Genomic DNA, 20,470 nt, shown 5'->3' on the forward strand with positions numbered 1-20,470 from the left:
GGGCGACGCTTCTGCATTTATTGCATCTGATCAGGTACAACAAGCCCATTTATCAAAAATAAAAAAGAAAAAAAAATGCACGAGCCTGATGAAATGCAGACAGCAGTGTGGCCGACTGGGGAAACTTTGCCTGTACTCCCACACCTTTATTTATTTATTTGTTTTTTGCACCAATCACAAATACATTTCTTTACATTTAACACGAGATGCTGTGAGGCTCCATGATGCTGTTGCACCAGAGCAGGCTGCAGCTGTTCGCAGGGTCAGCTGGAGGCTCAAACAGGTGTTAGAGGAGGAAAACCGAGCAGTGGCATTTTTTACACACTTTCGCATGCCATCATGTGTCGTGTTTACATTTTTAAAAAGATGCACTTTTGCAAATATGTGAGTTTTAAAGGCTGTAAGGGACTAGAGTTGCTCCCATAGTGGTTAAATAAACGTATAAAAAAAGAGGATGTATACATTAGAGAGGAGCTGGGAGTGTAATTATTGGTGTTGCAAAGGCAGCATGTGGATTAAAAAAAAAAGTGGCAAAGCATGGGATAAAATGCATTATAAAGTCACTGCAGAGCACTACAGGTGTGCATGGATATATAGGTATGTTATGGTGGCGTGGAACAGCAGCCATCCCTGCTCCAAGTGATGCAGCAGCAGGCTGGTGCAGCTCCGGGCTGCAGGAAGGGGGACAGGGGGTGCGCGGCTGCCACACGCCCGCTTCTCTCCACCGCAGCCCGGGCAGCCGTGCCAGCGTCCGGCGGCGCAAGAATCAAACTTTTCTGTACATTTTCACGTCACCTGGACGCGAAACATAAATTTGGCATCCTATGCAAATATATGCTGACGTAAAAGATCATGTGGTTTTTGTCGTCGATCCCCCCTATGAGCAACGAGGAGGCTTTTTTTTTCTCCTCTCTACTGTTGTCTTTAGGTTAGCTATGCTACAATCTTTACTGTACCCAGCGCTAGCTATATGCGCCCCGCACCGCACCACTCTGGATATCTGGGAATAATCAACTTCCAGCCTGTCGCACCCTGCAACCGGAGACCGCACACAGGTAGGACACACTGGAAACTTCTTATTTTTTTAACTCACGGAGAGAAATTTTGACCAAAGTGACCGCAAAAGTGAAGTTATTAAAGCGGCTTGGTTGCAGCCAGACTAGCCGCCTGCCTGGCTGGCTCTCTCTGCCCAGGCTGCTGCTGCTGCTGCTAGCGACCGTCCCCCTCCATCACAGCCTCTCTGAGTGGGAATCACCTTGCTATCACCCCGGCAGCCAAACTGGAATTAAAACAGTTATTCACCTGGCTGTCAGGTAACTTTAGTCGCCGCTCTCCGCTTATATTTGAGGATAGTTGTCAGACAAGTGAATGTCATCCGGTTCGCGATGTTTTTCTGGACGCCAACTTTTGCCGTCCCCCCTCCACCCCCGGTGAAAGTGCACATAATAAATTTATTAGCCAGCGGAGCTAGCTGTTAGCCGGTTAGCCCCTGCTAATGAGCCCGAAGAAGCTATTAGCTTTAGCCTTTCCCCCGCACACAGCAGCGCGAAACGTGGCTGCCCGTCTCTGGATGTTGTGCTTTCATGTCGGGAAATGCATTTGTTTTGGCTGGCTCCCTCTCCCCGTCTTCCCCTTCCGAGTTACTCCGCCGAGCCGAGTAAAGAAAAAAAAAATCCTGTATTTTAATTTTTTTTTCCTAAAAAAATTGCTGTTTTCCTTTTCTCGGTGTCTCGGTAGCGGTAGAGCGGGTGACAGTTGGGGCTCGTAGTGTCGGTTCCAGTGTTGTTGTTGCCCGCTGCACGGTAGGTTCAAACGGGGCTAGCTAGCAGACAGCCAGTCTGGCTGGTTGGGTCATCTGAGGTGAAGCCGCCGTCAGCGGGCTGTATAGAAACACACTGTCTGCTAACGGACGGCTGCTTTGTGAACTTGTTTTTTAAAAAACCGAAACGGACATTTTTTTTAACGCTTTGACTTGAATTTAAACCGACTGTCTTGAGCGTTAGAAGCGCTTTTCTGGCTGTTTTCTTCCCGACACATTAGCGGACCGTCGGCGTTCGTACTGTACGGCAGCCGCAGGTTGAAGCCAACTGCCGATTAGTTTTTTACATTAAACTGTTTTACAGCGAAACGGACGGTCGCTTTGTGATTTCTGCGTGTTTAGCTGCACCGAAATAAGTCAGTTAAGTTTATTAAATTGTGTGTGTTTTTTAGACACCGGTTTAGTGCGATCGTACGTGTGCGAGCGGAGCGCCGTTGGTTTGGTTCAGAGGACTGGTTTGGTGAACAGACGCTGACTCGGTGCCAGTTAATGGCAGACTGGTTTCGTACTGGTTTACATAGAAGCAATATGTATTTTAACACTTTTCTATGGAAAAACAGCGTCACTGTCTGCTTTTAAAACCGCTCCATGTACAATCTAGCTTCATGTGAAAGTAGTTTGTTCCAGATTTACATGTAAACACACTTTTGTGTGCATATGTTATTTTTGTAAATTATCCTGAAACTGATCTGCAGCAATTCATCAGTGAATCAATCAGTTGTCAACTACTGATGTGAGAAGTTTTTCATTAAAATAAATCAGAAATTCACTCATGAATGCAGATATTTTCTGGTTTCTTTCCTCCTCCAGGACAGCAAACTGAATATCTTTGCGTTGTGGGTGAAGCAACACATTTGAGCAAAAGCATCAACACCAAAACAACTGATGGAGAGAATAATCAACACTGAAAGTAATCGTTAGTTGCAGCTCTGTTCAACACCAGCGGCGTCGTAGTCTGGTTTTCAACTGTTTTATGCAATAATTTACTGCACAGCTGGTGTTTTGACCCAGATTGTGCATGAAAAAAATGTGTGTTTTAACTGGTATGTTGCCTCTTTAGCGTGGAGGAGCGTCGTCTGCGTGTGACGAGGCAGTTTTTTTCTTTCTTTCTTTGCATTTGTTTCTCAATTTCCCTTTTCCAAGTTCACCCAGTACATACTTCAACAGTTTCATACAAGAAACACAGTCAATGTTGACCCAAGTTCTGTATAAACTAGCTTTGTATTAAACAGTTGTGTGATCGGTTTGTTTGAAAATAGTCCCCTAAAAAGTCCACATCCTTTCATTCTAGCATCCTAAATGGGAGTATTTTCTTGTTTATTTCCTCCTCCATGACAGAAAACTAAACATCTTTAGGTTGAGGACTTCATCTTGGGCTTCAGGAACCACCGATCGAAGGCTTTCGCCGTATTCTGACATTTCAAAGCCCAAAGAACGAATAGAGAAAACACACACCACGAAAATAATCATTAGTCGCAGCTCTATTTAAAACCAGCGCTGCAGTTTTCTACTGTTTAAATATGAGAATTTACTACACAAACCAGTTAAGAGCTGGTGTTTTGAGCCAGAATGTGCATGAGAAAGTGTGTTTTTCCTGCCGTATTGTCTGTTTACTACATACTGTGATTGTCAGGGCACGATACGGCAGCTCTTTTCTCATTTATTCTGCTTATAATCCAACTTTTTTCACTTTTCTACGCTCATTTAGTTTGTGCTCTTCACACAGACGCAGGCAACTGATATGTATTTTAACAGTTATTATAAGAAACAGCATCGGTGTCTGCTTTGAAACTGCTTTATGTGGAAACTAGTGTAATATTAAATTTGTTTGTGATGTGTTTATGTCAAAATACACCTCGTTATGCTTCTGATTTTGTATACATTGAAACCAGTGGTGGAGTCTAGCGTTAAAGAATTGTGCAGACTGGTTTGTAGCTGGAGCGTTGTGTGCAGGAAAATGTGTAACTGTGCGTGTTGTGTGCTTATACACTGGGTTCGTCAGTAATATAGTGCAGCAGCTCTGTTCTCATGCTTATGATCAAACTTTTTTCCCCGGTCTGTGCTCAGTATGTTCTCCGACCTAATTTCCTACACAAAATCTTGTTACATAAAATCATGAATAATTAGGTGCAGCCGGCTCGCATGCCGGCTCAGGCCATATGCAGTGACGCGGTTGCAGAGAAGGGAGGGGAAAAAAAAGAAAAAGCCTCGGCGACCTGTGACCCCCCAAAACGAATACAATCGATAAAAAGCCCTGGTTCTGTTAGTTTTTTTCCAGCTTTCATGTGACCGCCTGCAGTTTGAGTGGAGTTTGAAGGACATACAGGAGGAAGATTTCCGTCAGGCTTAGACGAACAGGTGTGTAAACTGAATTTGGGCAGGTTTCACCCTCCGCCACATCCCTGACAGTGTGACTGAAGTGTGTCTTGGCTCCTGGAAATCATTGGAGAGGCTCCTATTTGGCAGCTCCTCTTCCTACTTCCCTCTATATTGCCCGGTGACAGCGTTAACTCCCACCTCCTCCCAGCCTGCTCGCACTGTATGGCTCCTGTTGAAAGTGTGTCAGATTTTTTAATATTATCTCCCTCTCGCCTGTTCTGGTTCATAATCACATTTCCTTTTCCATTGACCGACTTTTTTTGTCTCATATTTTGCTGCTATTGTATCTGCGCCGTGTCAGGCTTTTTAATCCTATGATATGGATGCAGGGATCAGTCAGTCATGCTGCCAGTCTCCGAATCAGAGCGCCGCTCGCTTGCTCTCTGGCTGCTATTTATTTGTCACAAACGCCAACACACACACACACACACACACACACACCACACAGCGCTTTCTCGTGCGCTCTCCCTTCCTCACTACTACTCTCTCATCACACACACTCTCGCTTTTCCTCTTCCTGCTCTGACACGCTGCTTTTTTCTTTGACACACACATTTTGCCGGTTCCTAGGAAGTGCAGCTGTGATTTGCTGTTTTGCCACCTGACCTGTCACCCCAATCCACCGTCTCCCTCCTCCTCTCGCACACACACACACACACACACACACACACACTCTGCAAGCACACAGTCAGATTTTATTTCACCGTTTAGACTGTTCACATCATTGGTTTTTTATTGCGGAAAATTGCCGCTCGTCTCGTGTGTTTTTTTATTATTTGCGGCGATAGAAAAGGACCCCATTCTGGGTTTGTGTTGCCCTCAATGGCATTCAGTCATGAGGGGCTCATGGCAGCTATACGAGCCACACATGCACGGTGCGACAGCTAGCATCACACGCACTCTTTGTCGCTCTGTCAAACTGCTATTTATTTCACACATGCACACACACACACATGCAGAAAGCATGCATGACAGCTGCATCTTGCACACACACATATTCAGCCGTTTTTTTTCCACTCCCTCACTCTTTTTTTTTTTTGTTGTTGTTGTTGCTTTTATTTCAAACACACACCGATACACGTATTTTCAGTGCTATTGGTGCTTTATGAAATAGTGAGAGGCTGTGTGTGGGGGTGTGTGTTTGGGAAAGAGAGCGTGCCAGGTTGTGCGTGAGTGAGTGAAGTGCTGGTGATTTTGTGTGTGTGTGTGTGTTGTGAGTCACTGGAGAGCATGGGCTGGTCAGAAACACAGTGTGTGTGTGTTGTAGAGTCCACCCTGCCTCGCTGCTCTTCATGGGGAAACTCGACACATGCACCGGCTGTATTGGATCTGCACGGCTGCTGTTGGACCAAACCCACCTTCCACGTCGACTGGGAGGGTTCAGGGTGGGGGAAGTTGTGCGAACATGAAAAACAGGGATCCCCGTTCGACCGGATTTAACTCCACACACGAGAAATTAGCTCAAGAGTCGAGCCAGCTGTAATAACAAATGTGTTTCTTCAGCGTCATACATAATTGTTGCATCATGACGTCGGTTGTTTTGGCTCCGGTCGTCGGTCGACTGCAATCAGCGCTGCACTTTGAGTCGGTTTGGTGTAAAAGTTTCCAAAGATCCAAAGCTTTGAAAGTCTGGTTGTTCTTTAAAGGATCAGAGAGAAAAAAAAGTGGTTTGTACGCTGTGTTTTTGCTTCTCTCCCGCTCTCTGTGCTCACAGAAACTGTGTTTTACTACAGCTGAATTTCTTATTTTTCTGTTTCTGCTGTCACACAACGTAACGGGTACAAAATAGTAACTGTTCCACGTCTCTCTGAGACCAGATCCTGGTTTTACGACTGCGACAATGTCTTACAAACTCACCGAACACGAGTTAAAGATGACCGCTGTGCTGTGAATTCTGCCGTAGTTTAATAAAATTCATCCAAAAACTGCCATAGTCAGAACAACACAATAAAGAGAAAAGGGGTTGCCATGTTGTGTCCATGTTGCACCATGTTTAATATACAAACCAAGCTTTTCTTTACATTTATTCTTTCACACTTGATCAAACTTGGATCTCTTCTGAAGTTGCACGACTGGCTGAAATAGTAAAGCCTCTTATTTTATTGATTTATATCACGGTGGAGTTTCCAGTTTAAACCTTTGTACTGTGCTGCATTATCCAATGGCACACAGTTTGGAGGATAAAGAGTCACTTAGATTAATGGAGTAATTGGTAAACTAGTCGATCGATTAATTTAAAAAAAACAGCCCAAAAGCCAGTCGTTAGTGGAAGCCCTGATTATACACAGGGTCAATTTTTCTTGTGATTAATTTATGAAAGAGTATAAAGTACCCCTCTGCAGCTGATTAAATCAGTTTGAGTGTGTTTATTCTGAGCGAGGTGTTTATTCTGCTCGGACTTTTAATCTGATTTCGAATCCGTGTAAACATACCTGGAGAGTGTTGAGTTCGTTTCACCTGCACTAAATCCAGGAAATCTCAAGGCAGCCAGGTCACAGAAATAAAAACGTCCTTTAGGCACAACACACAAAGTCATTATTGCAACAAAATTGACCTCCCGTGTCTATACAGAGGACCAATCTGTTCCATTTCCACCTGGTGAAGACCCTGGGAGGGTCGCCTGGCTGAATTAAGCCTTTTTAAAAGAACCTCTCTGCCTCAAAGTGTCTTTTCTGTAGCTAATTGGAGAAATATGTCGATTTAAGAGTTTTATCTGGTAGTCGTCCTATTTTTCTGGCTCTGGCACAGGAGGATGACGTTCTTCACCCTGCCTAAAAAGCTCCGATTTCTCGGTTGTTTTTCTCACTGGAGGGTAAGTGGCCAACGAGGCTCAACACCAGACTTATTTGAATGACTAAATACTACAGAGTTTTGTGGTCAGTGACTAAGAGGACTGGAATCAGGGTTATCCTGCATGATTCAGCTCAAAGTCAGTGATGATATTATTGTTTTACGACCCAGCCCTGCTCAGCATCTGAGTTTGACATGAACCTCTGAAGTCGGAGCTGTTTCTGGGGGTTTTTTTTTTATTTGCTCCTGTCACAGTTTTCTTCACTGTGGGCTCATTTTTCACCACAGTTGTAAAGTGCTCTATGGAAACAGCACAACCACGGCTGTGAAGTGTGACACAGTTGTAGTGCCTTAAATTTAAAAGGAACAAACAAGTTGAATATCTTTCACTTTTTATTTGACAGAAATGAGAAAAAAAACTTGAAGATCAGCTGCCTACAGGTGATTCTACGCACTATAGATACTGAACTATTTACATTTTTACAACCTCAGAGCGCTGAAAGTTTCCTCAACAACATCCTCCTCTGTTTTTGAGCCATGCTGCAGTTATTTCATAGATCCCGTACGTTTTATTGTCCTCCCAATCTCTCTCGTCTCCTCTCTGCTCTGTGGAAACACTGCCTGCAGTTCACCTGAAAACTCTCGATCGTAGCCGAGTCTCTAGTGGCTTCTTGGTTGCGCTGATGAGCACAGAAATGTTTGTTTAGTACAGGATGTGGTTTGAGTAGACACTATGTTTTTTGTGAATTTGTACAAGAGATTTTGACAAAATACCACGATTTTAAAGTTACATTTTGGGTCAATTTACAGCCAGAACTACATGATTAGTTCAAGGACTGTGTGAAAGTTGATAATCTGACAATGCTTTCTGTTTCTGGCGACAAATGTTGTCATTTTGCAGTTTTGGGGTTCAGAAGGTTACACTCATCCTCTGAAAGCCTTCTTTTATTGTCATGACGATTTAAAGTCTCGTTCTGGTTTATCAGCTTGCACTGGCAGCTACTTTCTGGACAGAGATGTAAAGTGTGTGGCCGCACCGAGCAGCCTGTTAAATTGTATTTATCGATTATTTATCTTCCCGTATTGTCACATCAAATCCTATCAACTGATTGTGATCAGTGCCTCGTTCAATCAGAACATCTCTAGCGGTCGTTAAGGATCGTCCACATCCGCTGTCGCCCCGAGTGTGTGTGTGTGTGTGTGTGATAATGTTTGCTTGATCGATCAATATGATCTTTTCATGATGGGAAAAATATTGATCTTGGTCAAATTAGTGTTGAAAAATGGCTATAAGAACAGTAATATTGACGGTAATAGAGTTTGAGTGTCCTGTGGTCTGCGTGCTGCTTCAGAGGCTTTTCCACACTGCCAAGAATAACTGGGGGAAACACTGAATACTTGTAATTGTTTGAAATTTTTGGCAGGAGAAGGCCAAATTTTAGGATATTGAATACTGGCACAAAAAAGCAGATTAAATCCAAAAATATCAACATTCGAAAACTCGCATGGGTCAAACCAGAAATCGGAGCAGATGATTTCTCACTTACTGTACATCCTAATGACATGTTCCCAAAAATATAATCCATGCAGGGATGAAATCAAACTCGAATACAATGACAGACAGAAAGAAGGAGGAAATGCAAATGAGTTATTTTTGCGGATGAGATAAAACACGCTCAGTCGTGGTTGCGTGCTTGTCAGCTGTGAGCCCTGTAAAGTAATTAATATTAATGTAACATGAAAATAAAACGGGCTTCACTCCTGTCGTCTGCAGGATGAGCAGTATAGAAGGCTGCTCTGTATGCAGCCCTGCGGGGAGCCGCGTGCTGGTAAACAAAACCAGCAGTAAACACGTCGTCCTGCACATGATGAAGTGTCTGTCCCGGCCAATCAGTGACAAATGTGTCGCCTTGTTTCTGAGTTTCCCCTCCGGGCCAATCAGTTTAACATCGATCTGTAGTTCGGTCCCGCCCACAGCTTCGTCTGCGGCGCCTGGAACAGCACAGAGGGAGGTCACGTGGTGTTACAGGGTCCGATGGAGCAGAAAAAGGCTTTTATTATGAAATAAAGAATACACATGGCCAGTTTGAGTCAGTCTGTGAATGGGTCAGCTGGCTTATTAGTAGGTTTCTTTAAGGTCATTCACGATGGACATGAAGAATATTGTGAAAACTCTGTGCCCTTTAATACAGAAAAAAATTGCTGCATTGCATATATTGAAAGTAGATTGGTTAATATGAGGTTATTAGAAAAATACTAAGGCAGATCCAAATACCACTTTCTGGGCTCCGGATTTTCAGGCCCAATTAATGAATATATATCTGGATACCACCACACTGATGTGGTGGTGGAGGTGGCTGGGTGAATATTCGGATCGCAAAATTGATATCCGGATACCACCACAAAGACCAAATATTCAGATGTTCAGATGTTCGGGTCCAGCCCTAACAAATACACTGACAAATATTTGAATTGGGGTTTTTCTTGCATGTAAATTGTGAAGAATTTCATTTGTGTTTTATTTGTTTCCAGGAAAATGCATCAATTTGCTGTAGCTCCAATGTGGTGACATCAGAGCCATAATCTGAATTATTTACAGGGCTGTAACTAACCAATGTTCTGGATTATTGCTTCACTTGAACCTCTGAACCCCAAAAATCGCCAGAGGGTTTAAAAAAAGTAATCTTAAAAAAATAAATCACCAAATATCCACCATTTGGCAGATCTAGAAAGTGTAAAAAACAGAATGATAGTTGGATTTTCAACTTTCCCGTGGTCATTGAACTAATCATCTGTGAAACGAAAATCAGATGGGAAAATTATTCTGATCTAACCTTTAAACGGTGATATTTCTGCCAAATCGAATAATTCTACGTCTCACCTTAAAATTATGTAGAAAAAAAAGAGTTTGCTTTGAGGTTTCGGCTGAACTGAAAAGGAAAAATCAATGAATCGATTTTAAAATCTGTTGCTGAATCATTTTCTGCGGATCATTTTCAGCTCAGTTCCGTTATTTAGTGGTGACTCCTTGGTACCGGTTGACGGCTCTCAATCTAACGTGTAGGTTGCTAACTTTAACAGATTGACAGAAGAAGCTGCCACTGAGCTCTGAATAATTAAAACAGTGACTGTAAAATACTGATGTGATTATTTGTGCCAGTGTTTGTTGTCTGCTGGTATTCGACTGCTGTCTAGTTATAAAGTAAGAACAGTTTAAAACAGTTTTTTACTTTCCACCATTAATCCACTATTTTGGGCTACCAGTGAACACCTCCATGTTTTCACAAACTTGAAATGACCCAACCTCCGGAGATTGCCAGGTCAAACCTATTTAAAGTTTACTCAACGCTTTTTTGGAGTTAACCCAAAACTAACCGACGCCAGTTCAAACAGATGAAACATTAACATAGAGACGCAAAATGACTGAACAAATACAGAAAGGCAAAAAAACGTCGACAGAGAGAGGCAAAAAAAAACTGCAGATACGCAACAAGACCAGAAAGAGTCATAAATTGCCCACAGAGAGACAGAACCAAATAAAAAAGAGATGCAAAATGAACACAAATAGATGCTAATTCAATGCAGAGATAAAACCACCTCTGAGACACAACAGGACCACTACTAGACTGCAAAGAGAACCACAAATAGACCCAAACCAACAAAAAAGAGATGCGAAATTAATGCGAACAGTTGAAAAAGGGCTGCGTAGATACACAAATGGACCGGAAAAAATAGTAAAGCTGACTGAAAGAGACACAAAACAAATTGAAAACCAATGCAAACGAAGACAAAACGACCACAAAGACATGCAAAATTACTCAAAACAAACCAAAGAGCCACAAAACAGCAGTGAGGACACATACAAAGACCAGAAAGAGAAGCAAGAGGGACAGAACCAGACCACTGATTATTAATCTAAGAATGTGAAAGTGTGCAAACATAATTTTTCCACCTGTTTTGTTACACGGGGCAGACAGGCTGCATTGAAGGCACAGTTCCAGGTTTAAAGGGTCACTCTCGAGCATCCTGATCAAACTTATCAGGATTTATCCGAAGATAAAGAACCGGATCCTATCCACAATACCGCAGGTCTGTCTTCTGTGGTCTGTGGAAGAAAATTATCTAAAATATATGCAGGCCCCACTCTATGAAAGTGTGTCATTTTGTCATTTTGACATAATTTACTGAACACCCTTTTAAAAAAGTAGCCAAATTTGTTTCTGTTTTATGCCATCAATCATCCAGTGAAAGTAGGTGTCACTGTTTTTTTTGTTTTTTTTTCTCCTCTCTCTCGGCTACCTCATTTTTAGAGCGCAACACTTCAAAAACAGATGCTGTTTGTTACCGCTGCTTATGTTATTTAGATTTCTTTTTTTCTTAAACCTCCAAGAAGTCATTTTTATTCATGAAGAGAGAAAAGAATGCTTATTTTCTCATTAAAGCCTGCAGTGTGTGTGTTTCTCAATTACTCAACACATGAGTGACCAGCAGCACTGATGGGCTCATCAGACAAAAAAAAACATCTCAGATTAGCTCCCCCCCTCTGAACTGTGATTTGCAGGAGAACCCCCCTCCTCTTCCTGTCTGGATCCTTAATTTGAACCTTGTTTCAAACCCTCATTTATCCAGAAAAAGCTCACTGAGCACAGTTGCCCCTGTTTCATCAGCGTCCTCATTGATATTCATATGTTTCCTCGCGTTCGCACCTGGGGGCCGCCCGCGAAACCTACGAGGCCGGCGTCACGACAAACTCCGCCGAGACCAGACGCTGCCTTGCTCACGAGAACCTCAGCTCCGCGTTGTTTGTGTTTCCAGATCGTCCCAGCTGGTCGGCAGTCGCAGCCAGCAACTTTCCAGGCGAGAGGCTGTTTCTCAGAATCTGCCTCGGCCCATTTTCTACTCTTTGTCTCTGTTTCAGTTTGACAGCAAATCCTCCGCTGAGCTGCCGAAACAAAGTGAAAAACTCAGCTGCAGCCACTAATGAACAGGCTGGCAGTGTGGCAAGAAAATCAAATGAGTTTTCCACATTCTCTGTTGGCCAACATACGTATATACTGTGAGAACACATACATTTCACTGACGGAGTGCTTGCTGCCGTTATGATGTGAGAAATCTGTGACATAGATCTGAAAATGCTTCCTGCGAGTCAAAATCGGAGTCTTCTGCCTGCTTTGAACGCCTCATTTGCTGCGTTGCTTCCCCGTCAAAGTGATTGTTCATGCATGCTCAAAAAGAACTTCCCTGCGAACCTGCACTCCTACCCTAAACACTGAACAAATTAAAACAAGGTTGAAACCAACTCTTCATTCTTGCACAGTTGCTGAGGCGGTCATGAGAGTTGGAGCATCCACATCCACATGTGTTTTGTGGGCTACAACCCGGACCCTGAGGGGGGTACTGGGTCCACCTGGTCCTTGTACAACCAAAATGAGAGCTGGGTTCTAACCATTAAGTCAAAAATGTTTCCGATGGGTGTTGGAAAGTTGCCCCTTGTCTCTAGTCCTGATCCCAGGATGCAGCCGGGGTAAGGAAGGTAGACGGTATCCATTTTGGAACCTCAGAGTCACGTCTACCTTTTTGTGGATGATGTGGTTCTTTTAGTGCAGTAAAGCGGTTTGCAGCCGAGTGTTGGATGAGAGTCAGAACTTGCAAGTCTGAGGACATAGTTCTCTGCTGGGAAAACCAGTGGATTGCTACCTCTGGGTTGCTGGTCCGAGTGAAAGGAGTGTAGGCATCTCGGGATCTTGTTCACGAGTGACGGGGAAATGGAACGTAAGGTGGACGGATGGATTGGTTCAGCTTTAGAAGTAATGTGGCCGTTGTGCCGGACCATTGTGGTGAACACGGGGCTGAGCCTGAAGGCAAAGCTCCCGATGTACCAGTTAGTCTTTGTCCTACCCACAACTGTGGTCATGAGCTCTAGGGTGGTGACTGAAACATTGAGATCACAGATACAAACAGCTGAGATGACTCTCCTCCGTAGGGTGGCTGGGCTCAGCCTTGTGGATAGGGTGAGGGTCTCAGAGTAGAGATGCTGCTTCTTTACGCTGAAGGAACCTGCTGAGGTGGTTCAGGTTTAAGATGCCTCCTGGGTGCCTTCATTCTGAGGTTTTCCGGGCATGTCCAACTGAGAGGAGAACCCAGGTAGACCTAGAACCCTCTGGAAGGATTCTAGATAATCACAAGAACTGGAAAACGTTGATGGAGGAGATGGACGTCTGGAATGACCTGCTGCCGCCATGACCCGACGTCAGATAAGTGGAAAAAAATGGATTGAGTGGATGCCTGGAGCAAAAAAAAAAAAAAAACCCAACCCAAACACGATTTTTTTTCCAGCCTTGTTATTGTGGCAGTATGATGCTTTTCTCTTTTACATCATTGTCAAATTTTTGGACGATTAGCCAAAACAAAACAAACTGCTGTCAAACAAAATGTCACCTTGAGCTCCAAAAGACTGAAACAATCATCTTTTCACACTTTTCTTGAAAAGATAAGTGGCTGATTTATTGATAATTACAAAACTGATTACTGATTTGCAGCCCTGGAGTTATTTTCATGTCAGGATTTCACATTTAGCTGAATTATAATGATGCAAATTAAGAAAAAGTGTAAACTGAGTTCTGAATTAATCACTTCGCTCTGTCTATATTACATAATACTACATCTGCGGCTTGAAATAATTTTTAATTCCTGATTCAGGGCTGACTGGTTATTGAAGGTTCCATTAGTTTTCATTTTAGTGAATCGAGTAATCGTTCTATAAAATATCACAATAAATAACCCAATAATTCATGCTATAATTGCATGACAATTATTCTGCTTATAAGGCAAAATATTTGGCCCTTTTACTATCTGATTAACAACTAAAAAAGTTAATCTTCATCTGGTTTTGGCAAGAATAAATTACCTGTGGGAAGAATTCATCATTCAGCTGTGGTGTTCTTTTGATTTATTCGCAGTTTGTTGCGTCTTGGCTGCCAGGTTGGAGGAGGCCAACTGGCATACGATACGCTGCAACCCCCTTTTATTTCCCAGGCGAGTTTTGGCCTAAATTGCTGGGAATTAGAAACGAATCCTGGATGATAATAATAATGATGGTAATATTGATAATAACAATAAATCTCCAGCATTACAAATGAGGATAGGTCTGTGCACGTTAGATTAAATTCTGCTCTTTTATTTAGAGTCAGTGAGACAAGAAAACGTGAGCTGCTTCTTCACGATGTCGAAGCCATTACTGTAATAACATTATAATTATATGTCATTACTCAACTAACCCTATTAGGTGAAATAACATGACGCTACGTGTACTAACTAATGAGAAGCGTTTTAGTTTTGTGGGACACAGAGTTCCGTATGGACACACCTTCATTTGATGAGTTGGAAAACAGAAAGGTGGTTATATTTTCATTAAAAACAAAATGAAAGTTCGTGCGTGGTAGATGTAATTTTTTGGGTTTCTATTTTCTTTTCGGTACTGATTGAATTAGCTTCATCGTGCCAACCTGCCGCACTCTAAATTTAGGAATCACATGAATCTGGATCCTTTCACTCTCTCTCTCTTTCTCTGAGACTCGGTGTAAATAGGAAATAGTTTCTTGGCTGCAGCACTCTGAGACACAAAACAGCTCTGTTTCGAACCCAGGGAAGGTTTCTATTTAGGCAGCGTTTCTAAGAATCAAAACGTAGTTGTGGTCCGATTCAGGTGGGACATGGAGGAAGGTAGCGTGCAGCGGTTTATTAGGAGGAATCAGAAAGCCAACAATGCATTGTAACAGCATCAAACTTCTCCCAGCATTACAGTGTGTAAATCAAAAACATGTCCGACCTGAATCCCCACATTCACAACAACAGGAGATGGGGGAAAATAAAAAATGTACAGAAACAACAGCTCTTCCTCTGACATGTTTTGTTCCATCACCCTGAAAAACACTTCACCATCCACATACTGTTTGCTAAAAACACTTAAAGCTGGGAAGGATTTGGTTCTTCTGACTCTTATGGGGAAAACAATACTCAGCGATTCAACAAGTATGTGCAGATAAAATGAGAAACTACTGTTTTGTTGTTTACACTCTTACGACAAACTAAGGAGCTGTTGCAGCTGCCGTTTGGTATCTTAAAATATTTTACACAGCTCGAATAGTGAGACTTTGTGCGATCGCCTGGTCGATGTGCTCTCATCCGATTCAATGCTCATCGGTCAGACAATCTCTGGTGTTAGTTTCATAAAGAGAAAAGCCTTCTAGGATTAATCCATTATATGTGGTGGCAGGAGAGTATCTTTGAACACCCCCGCATTTAACAACTTTGAACTTTTCCACTGCAAAAGAAATGGGAAAAAAAAGATAATTCCCAGTAATATCATTACTCACATCATCATAATATCTGTCAGTTGCAGTATGTTGGGGTTTTTTGCATGTCGTCTACTCCAAGCCATTGTCACTTCGGTATAAAATAATCAGGTTCAAATGATTCACTGTGCTGCAAATGGCGACCTTTTTAGTGTTGATTTATTAATTCACTTTGGGGTTATTCCATCTGAAATCATCAGGGGCCTTCTGCTCGAGTGTCTCTGATATGCTTCAAACTTTTTAAAATGTATTTTTTATTATAAACTATGGAATTTTTGCTTGATATATCAAATATTTTCCGAGTTAACATTTTTTGGAAGAGAAAAAAAACAGCAGATTGACCCACTTTGATTGAAATCGAAGGCTGTGTTTGAATATCTCAGGAACTTTTGGAGATAAAAGCCAGAAATTCAGAATTTTTTAGAATCTGCTATGTTGGACAAAAGATCAGATAGTCTCTGTGTATGGGTGAGTTAAAATACGAAGTAAAAAGATTGAAGCCGTTATGAAAAATCCCAGCTTTGAGCATGCAGTGACAAAAAAACAGGCAAATGTCAACTAGTGTCATCACTGACCTACCCGACGGAGTGGTTGAAGAGTAGGTCCGATTTTAATCCACTAAGATTTTCTTTGCTTGAACGTATTTGCACAAAATGCAAAAATGCAGCTGCAGAACTTTGACAAACATTTGGGTTGATGAGTGTTAAGAGGTGAACCGCCTGCAACCATCATCGCAGCTTCTTTGTTTACTAAAAATCCCATAATTGCACATCTGATTGTTTCTTTCTACATTACAAAGAACGTGAAAAGCTTCAAAAAAATATTGAATAGCGTTCCTGAAAATCATTCAGAGAAAGAGAACGTGATTGGACAGTAAGAAATAATACCACTTCTACATAATGTCTGCAGATTGTCGAGAGCTCTCGATGCGTCTATCCATCCTGGACTGTGTTTTCAAACCCGATAGGCGCAGATTCTCACTGTTACTTTACTTTTTGCCCTCTGCGGTACCTCAGCTTCATAAGAGTCTTCAGAATAGACATTACTCACACTGTCACTTAACTCTCAACAAAACCCTGCTGCTGAGGCCACCATCACACCAAATGTGCCGAATGTGATACTCCCCGGCGGAGGCTTATTCATCTCGAATGAAAGAATCCGTTTCAGACGCAGGCGGTGAAGACGTTACTCTACTTACAAACTGTCCCGTCTACATTTTTGGAAAGGGAAGTTGTCGTGAGGACTAAAATAATATCGGGGGGAATCAAACGTGGGATGAAAACTGATGCGCCGATCGATCACATGACCCGATCAGTTTCGCCCGAGCTGCGATTAGGATCGTCCGTCAACCGAAGCGGATTGGATGTGACTTGCGCCGTGATCGGAGAGCTGCTGGTCCGAATACCTGAGCCAGCAGGAAAATCTATAGAAGCACGGAATCAAAAGTGTGCAAAGGTTCAGGAAGTAAAGCAAACATGTCCTGCTCTGCTCTCCATGTGGGAAAGCTAATAAAAAGACAAATCTATTATCTGTGCCTGGAAGGAAGGGGCTGTGTGTGAGTGAAGCCAGGAGTTTTCTTTCCAGAACCAGAAAGTGGAGTCAGAATTAAAACCAGGTTAGATGAGCAGCACTAATGGCATTAGAATGTCGCTAAGCAGCACAAAAGTCTTTCAACTGGTCCCAACATTGCAGAAATGCATCTCACAAGCTAGTATGCAATGACTGTTATTTTTTGGCCGTTTTGCCTGATAAGAAAGTTGAGAGAGAGACAGGAAAGTGGGGGGAGAAGAATGGGGAAAGGACCTCCAGGAAAGGGCCATGAGCAGGACTCGAACCCATGACCTCTGCGTCGGGGACGATAGCCCCTGAACATGGGATGCCAGTTCAACCAGTTAAACTATCGCGGTGCCCTGACAAATTTTTATTGTGCTTTCTTTTCAACGCGATGCTATAAACCTGCTATTGTACAAATCTTCACATCAAGATCATATAATTGCACCCTAACTTTACAATTAAATCAACAGTTTTCACCGTCATGTTGACAGATTTCTGAGAGAGAGATCTCTCTGATTGGTAAAATGTCACAAGTAATAGCCAATCAACAGTGAGAGCTACTGTTCACATTCAGGGACAAGTGAGCATTGCTGACGATGCTCGGCTAACTTCCAGTCCTGTGGCTGATGCTTTCGGGAGCACCTGTAACATATTGTTAAAGTGAGATTAACTTTAGCCAGAATTTACCTGCTTTAACAGTGGACAAGGCTATGCTAATGGATAGCGGCTACGTCAGGAGGCAGCCACAGCTCTATCTGATTGGTTGCACATTACAAGTAATAGCCAATCAACAGTGAAAGCTACTGTTCACATTCAGGGACATGTGAGCATTGCTGACAATGCTCGGCTAAGGCTATCGCTCGGAGGCTAACTGCCAGTCCTGTGGCAATGCTTTCGGGACCACCTGTAACATGTTTTTAAAGTAAGATTAACTTTGGCTAGAATGTAGCTACTTAAACAGTGGATAAGGCTACGCTAAGGACTAGCGGCTACGTTAGGAGGCTGCCACTGATGGCCTCGAGGCAACAAACATCAATCTCAAGCAGCTCGTGATGCTGAGATGTCATCACTCGCATTGCTGTTGTACATATTTAGCTAAAGTCAACCTTTTAATATAGAAGCTAAGTTATAAATAAGAGGTTTTCTGCTGTCACATGCTGTTGTATCGGTTCCAAATATTGGTTACTGATGTTTCTTGATTACCAATAATTGGCATCAGCCCTGAAAATTTCATATCAGTAGATCCCTAATGGATATCTGAGTCGCTGGTGGGCAAGATGAGGAGTCAGTGAAGTTACTTTGGCCTTTATGTGTCATCGTACTACAGCTTGTGGTGTTTTATTCAGGTGCTTGAACATGTCAGTTGTGTTGCTTCGCTGCATTTGATTCGTTCTTGCTAACATGACTTGCCCTTAATCTAAAAATACTTCCAATGTAAAGGATCCTTTTCGAGGAATGAGCCCCGCACCTTCTGCTGCAGACGTTTGTTTCGCACTCTGTTGTATGTCATCCTTCTACTCTGGACTGCAGCCACAACATCCAGGAAACTTCTTTTGCTCTGGCTTCTTGCTGCTGCGGGGGTGCGTGCACAGCAGCATGACGACTCCCCAAAAACATCTTGATTGCTCCCTGGTGGCGGGATGTTAGTTTAGGAAGCACTGAGAGGTTTCTGGTATTTTAAGCTTTAATATTGCTGTCAAATCACTGACGTTAATGTTTGAGCCGCAGAGTGAAGGTGAGCCTTCGGAGATTCGGGGGTTCGGTCAGCGCACTTGTTGGGAGATGTTGTCAGATTTCCTTGTACTGATTCGTGACTCGTTTCTAAATCCTCTGAACCTCGCTTCTTTCACATTTCACTCACTGTTGGCTCATTTTTTTACTCCAATATGAAGTGTTAGACCTCTATGGAAACAGAACAACCATGACTAGAAGTAGAGAGAACTTAGAAATGTTGTCTGTGCACTATGGGTATGTTTAATGCCAAAAATAGTAATAGGGAACAAATGAAAGTGGATTTTTAAAAATTTGTTATTGTAAAAAACTTGGAATCAATGTGTACAACATTTTGCATTGTGCCCACGAGTGTTATCAACTGTCAACATATTCGATATTTTACCATTTACATTTTGAATTTGTTTCAATACTTGTCTCCTGTAAACACAGTCTACAGTTCAATGCAGTTCAGCAAAAAATAAATTGTCACGAGACAATTTGTTGCAGCTGAGTCATTACTGGCTTTACAATTGTGATTAAGAGCGCTGATTTATTTCCCTTTTTTTGTTTTAGAACAAATGCTTTATTTTTGTGATTTTTTTTTAGATTTGAAAAATGTAGAATAAAGTGCTTTTGATGAAAAATATCAAACTCAGATTTCACACAAGTTCAAGGACTATTTGAAAGTTTGAAAACTCAACAATTTTTGCTGCTTTTAGAATGTTCAGATCTAATACATTTCCTTTTGAATTGCCCCGAGGGGATAAATAAATCAATTTGAATTGAACTGAATTAACTGAATAAATACTGTCATTTTTCAGTGTTTTATTCATTCTTTATTGTCTTTGGAACCCGTTTAAGGGTCTTGAGGTTCAGAAGGTTAATGTTAGAAGTTAAAAAAAAAACACTCCACCTTTGTCTCTACAAGTCGTACGTTGTCAGTCTGATCTGCAGTCAGCACAAGCTTTGAAAACTGGAAAAGACAGGACAGGAAATCAGACAGAGCAGAGGAGTTTTCTGTTTTTTTTCACCTCCACCCTGCAGAGTTGGCTGTATGCAGGTCAGTGTACTGCAGGTATTTGTCATAGTGACCTCTTTCTCCGTCTGCAGAACCACCTAACGCAGAAATCTGAGCAGACAGACTCTGGGTTTGTGTCGAGCCGAGCTCCCGCTGTGCGCTACCCAACATCCACATGAATATTTCACACTGAGTTTGTGCACGTTTCGGAGTTGTGTGACCGGAGCTGTCGAAGCCCGCAGGTTTTCTCACTTTATTTCAGAGCGCCGCACTGTCACTTAAATCAGCCAACGGAAGTGAATGCGCTTCAAAATGAGTGCGAGCAGGAGTGTTGTTGCTGTGAAGAACTTGTTCAGAAACTTAGATCCTTAAAAAATGATACCAGAAAACTTGATCGCAATTTTTACTGGCCCGTGTGTCGTGTTATGGCAGTGGTGGGCCGTCAGGGCCAGCAAGGCCTTCTCTGCTGGCCTGAACTCTATCAGAATCACTGACTTGTGTTGTAATATTTTCCCTTTATTCTTTTTACATTATTCCCAACAGTCTATTTTCTTCACTTCATAGCATGTCTCTGGGCTGTGACGCTTCCAGCAATGTATGTTTATATTAGAGTTTTCATCCAATCATATTTCAGCTGTCATGTGTTGCCGGGGTCAAAGAAATCTGCCCTGAGGCCTTCAGAATCAAAAGTGCAGGCACCTGTAGCATAAAATGCATTGCAATGAAACTGTTGCTTTAACCAATCAGATTGAGAGTTGGTGATCCCAGGGCCAGCGAGCAGGTGTACGATGATGTCAGCACTTTCACGTCTTCTGATTGGATGGTCAGAGAGCTTAGCCAAAG

At 42.5% G+C, this 20,470-nt stretch overlaps 1 protein-coding gene across 1 annotated transcript in view; it reads left to right on the top strand.

Moving 5' to 3' along the window:
- The first annotated feature begins 913 nt into the window (after positions 1–913).
- The window catches only part of LOC103364286 (zinc fingers and homeoboxes protein 2-like), a 137,207-nt gene continuing 117,650 nt past the window's right edge, over positions 914–20,470 (top strand). The window contains exon 1 of the mRNA XM_008291351.1: positions 914–1,055. The gene's annotated coding sequence lies outside the window, so the exon portion shown is untranslated. The remainder of the gene's footprint in view (positions 1,056–20,470) is intronic.

This window comes from Stegastes partitus, unplaced genomic scaffold (assembly GCF_000690725.1).
Source record: "Stegastes partitus isolate 25-593 unplaced genomic scaffold, Stegastes_partitus-1.0.2 Scaffold738, whole genome shotgun sequence".
Lineage (NCBI taxonomy): Eukaryota > Metazoa > Chordata > Actinopteri > Pomacentridae > Stegastes > Stegastes partitus.